We start from the raw sequence: 4,136 nt of genomic DNA, 5'->3' as shown, positions 1-4,136 counted from the left end.
CTGTATCTCCTCCATCAGAATCTGCTTAGGTGCAGGCCAGTCTTCAGCAGTGCTCTTCGGGGTATTGGAATCAGTAACTTAGTTAGCTTCCCCTTTAGCAGATTCATCTCCATGTGAGCCAAATTTGATGGCCTCACCAGCTCCCATATCTTGTTCCAGCTTTCCATTCTCATGTTCATGCACAACAAATTTGCCTCCTTCAACACCATTCTCAATCGGTCCTTGAACCATCTTAAATCCCGCAATTCTCTCCCCTTCCATTCTGTCAAAATTTGGTTACGAATTCGATTATGAGTTAGCTTGGACCTGCAAAATAAGTAGTTAGTTATAGGGCCTCTGCAGTGGCAATTGAATGTTGGTAATAATTCTTACAGTTTGACCCCTACAATTATCAGCAACACAATCTGTTTCACTTAGGAACTCATGAGCGTACAGAATCTTGTCATCACCGTAATTGTTATCTCCTGCCAAAAACAGAAAAATGAATGACTGGTTAGCAAAAGTGAAACACTTAGCAAAGGCAGATGGCATAATATGGTGGCAAACCAAAAGTCCACCAGATAAACATCACGTTGTAGCCCATGATTGCTGCCAGAGAATCTGCCGTGCAAAAGCATCTTAGCACCTCAATGGCGGCATGTTGATAACATTGGAGAAGAATGAAGGAAACTGATACATGTTAAACTCTTTAATTACTGTAATTGTTGTTAAAATCTGGAACCAATTGATTGATGTATGAAAATCCTGAAAACAATGGAAAACAAAAATATATTGTTAAAAATCTCATTCATCTTTCCAATTCTTGCTATATGGTTCTGCCAAAAATATATTGTTAAATTGAAACAAAACAACACATAGATGAGAATACATAATAGAAACAGAATAATTATAGAATAGTAACAACAAATAGAAAGGATTTATCGACCTCATTCACAATAGGTAAAAACTGATATTGATGACGACGACTGGATCACTTCATATAGAGAAGTAACCCAACAGCAGGTTTCTCATCAATCAATTGTGCAGCCCAAGAACCTACATTTCCAAAACCCTGTAAAAAAATACACGATTTCGGATCAAAGTGCTAAATCCAAAAACTTCATTGAAGTAGAAGTGTGATACACAACAACGCGAGCCAAGGTTTATAATAAAGCCAAGGTATAAATATGAAAATTATTGATGATACTCAATTAGAGGATATTATGATAAAATAGTTTTAAATATTTTCAGAATTGGATGATAAAAACATCTTAGAAGTCAAAATCCCAACAAACCTGGAGGACCCAATGTGCACAACTCAAGAACCTTGCAATTCCAAGGGCAAAAACATAGTGTGCTGTGAATGGTTCAACAATCTGAAAGTTCAATTTCAGAATTAACTACAAACAGTTTCAAACAATTAAAACATAGTAAAGTAAAAGGAACGGACTGAAATATATTTTTAAGAGACCTTTGTGTTCTGCATGACTCGCAATTGAGGTAGAACTGATACAGCTTCAAGATAAACACAAAAAGCCCAGAAAATCTGGTTAATAGTATGATGTTGGGTTGTGGGATGAACGAACAAAGACAGCACAGCACAAGGAATCACCTGTATTTGGGTATAAGAAAATTAACACACTCCATCGATACTCACAGCAACTGATCCTCTATTCACTTTGATGCATGTCCTTTTCACCAAGTAAATTCTATCAAAAATAAAATTCCTCCAACCATAGGATTTTAATATTTAGATTTAAAAAACACAATTCATCAATAAGATAGATGAAATTTCGGTGACATTGAACCCATTACCCATATTGAGATTGTAAATTTTTTATTCTTCAATACATTTTCTTCAAAATAAACCAAAAATTCTCCAAAATCACATTTCTCATTATGAGACATCAGGCTCTATGGTTTTGCACAAGAGAAATCATCGTAAGTACCACAAAATACAAAATACAAAATACACTTTGAAACCTCGTTTGACACGAGCAAACCAAACTTTAAGACAAAAGGGCAAACCAAACTTTAAGACAAATGAGCAAACCAAACTTTAAGACAAAAGAGCAAACCAAACTTTAACAAATAAAAGCGGTCTTGTTTTGTAGTTACTCTAAATTTGCCGTTTTGTAGTTACCGCCCTGATCGTTGGTGATTGTCTTATGAATACAAAGAAATAAACAACATTTCAAAGAAGTGGTGATGAATTATTATAAGCTGCACTACAATGCTTGAACTTTTCCTCTGTTATTATCTAATTAGCAAGCTATTCTAACATGTCAGTTCATAAAAGGCATTTAAAATTATCAGTTCAGACCAAGATAACATAAGGCAGAGGTAGTATTATAAGGACCATTGTAGCCCAAGTACATTTCAAGGTCATCATAACCATAACCAAGGTCCTATCCTGGAGATTCAAAACAGTTAGACAAAATTCACAAAAAGGATACTAATTCATTACATGAAGGAGCAGAAAAGCCAATGGCAGCAATACATGAAGAAGCAGAAAAGCCAATGGCAGCAATACATGAAGGAGCAGAAAAGCCATAACTCCACCATGTGATGACCTTATTGAGTCATATTCTGAAATCTGGCCACGACTGGACATCAAACATGCTACTGCAGACCGATATTAAGGCACGATTAAGCATTTCTACGTCGTGACTTGCACCTGCACATGTTCACACATACATCAGATCTGCTATGCACAAAAATACATACTAAAGCAATGTAATATTGAAAATTAAGAAGCTGAAACACATAATCTTCAAAAGCAAACAGGGAAGCTAAGTGAGAAACCATGCTACCGAGAGTTGTTTTCAGATTATAACTAAGACTTCGCCATACTTTCAACAAACTGCAGCCAAAGAGTAAAATAAATAAACATCACATAATTGTTTCTTTATAAAGAGGAATCGACATTTTAAGCATATTTACAACTTCAAAAATGTTATCTCTTGAGCTTACTTCACCTGTATTTTGGGTAATGATGTGCAACACAAAGTTTAAGCTGCTCTAAAATATCTTTCACAGCAGAAACCATACCATGTACGCTAAGCTTTGGAATAGCCAACCTAAACCTGTAACTCATTAACAACCACATAAATTGAAAAAACTTCCAAACAAAACAGAGACGATGTTCCGAAGATTACATGTTTTACCTTCAAGATCTAAAACCATTGCTTTTAGCATGTACGAAGCGACATCTTTTAGGGTTTCGTTACGGATGTCGTAGTTTTGGAGAAGTTGTTGCATCTTGAGAACCATATAGAGGGACCCAATTTCTTCACTTTCAAACCACCAATTTCTTCCTCGAACATCCTCTCTGCAAAAACCTACGAATAACCCATGATTCAAAATCCAAAAAGATTACATTTTTCCTAATGAATATAACAAAACAAAGAAATCTCATGATTCAAAATCTAAAAAATATTGAAGAACCATACCTGAGACAGCATCTTCAGCTACTTTACTAAGCCATGAAAATCTACAAAACCAGTAAATGGGAAAAGTGAAAACTGATGAAAGAAAAGAGGAAAGAAAGAAAGAGAAGAGGAAAGAAAGATTGATACTTGTTTTTGGTTTTTTTGTGTTAGGTTTGATCCGGACAAGCCAGGTAGATGGGAAAAGTGAAGAAAGAGAAGAGAAAAGAAAGAAAGAGAAGGAAAGAAAGAATGATACCTGCAAACAGTGTATTCATTGGGAAGACCATGACTGCTGTTGCTGTTTTGCAGAGGAAACTTTTCTACTTTTTCTCGTCCATATGCAACCGGTTAATGGGTTGAATAATATAAAATAATGGAGACAGCAAAGGAATGGCACAAAAAGGTCCCAATTATGTAACTAATACCATCTAATTGCCTGACAAATGATTACTTTGGACCTAATTTGCCCCCATAAGTGAGATTTGTCACTTAATAAAGCAAGGGTTAAGTTGTATAATCCAGCACAGTTTTCTTTCTTATATTATAGATTAAAATAATTTTTATCATAACATAGTTATCTGTCAACCATCCAGCCAAAGTTGTTTAATATAAATAAATGAAAATCATGCGGTCAACATTGTTTAATATAAAAAAATCGACTAGACTCATAAATAAAAAAGATTAATACAAAAATGTCTATCCATTCTACATTCATTGCATCTATAA

At 34.8% G+C, this 4,136-nt stretch overlaps 1 long non-coding RNA gene across 1 annotated transcript; it reads right to left on the bottom strand.

The window, feature by feature from the left end:
• Window positions 1-1,158: 1,158 nt before the first annotated feature.
• Window positions 1,159-2,071, bottom strand: LOC131599591 (uncharacterized). Its single transcript, XR_009282857.1, has 3 exons — window positions 1,592-2,071; window positions 1,451-1,494; window positions 1,159-1,355 (listed from the first exon to the last, which is right to left on the bottom strand). It is a non-coding gene; the product is annotated as an uncharacterized LOC131599591 (long non-coding RNA).
• Between the last annotated feature and the right edge of the window lie 2,065 nt (window positions 2,072-4,136).

The sequence above is a fragment of the Vicia villosa genome, linkage group LG1 (genome assembly GCF_029867415.1).
Source record: "Vicia villosa cultivar HV-30 ecotype Madison, WI linkage group LG1, Vvil1.0, whole genome shotgun sequence".
Taxonomy (NCBI): Eukaryota; Viridiplantae; Streptophyta; class Magnoliopsida; order Fabales; family Fabaceae; genus Vicia; species Vicia villosa.
Note: the sequence above shows the minus strand (reverse complement) of the source record. Positions and strands in the feature narration are given on the sequence as shown.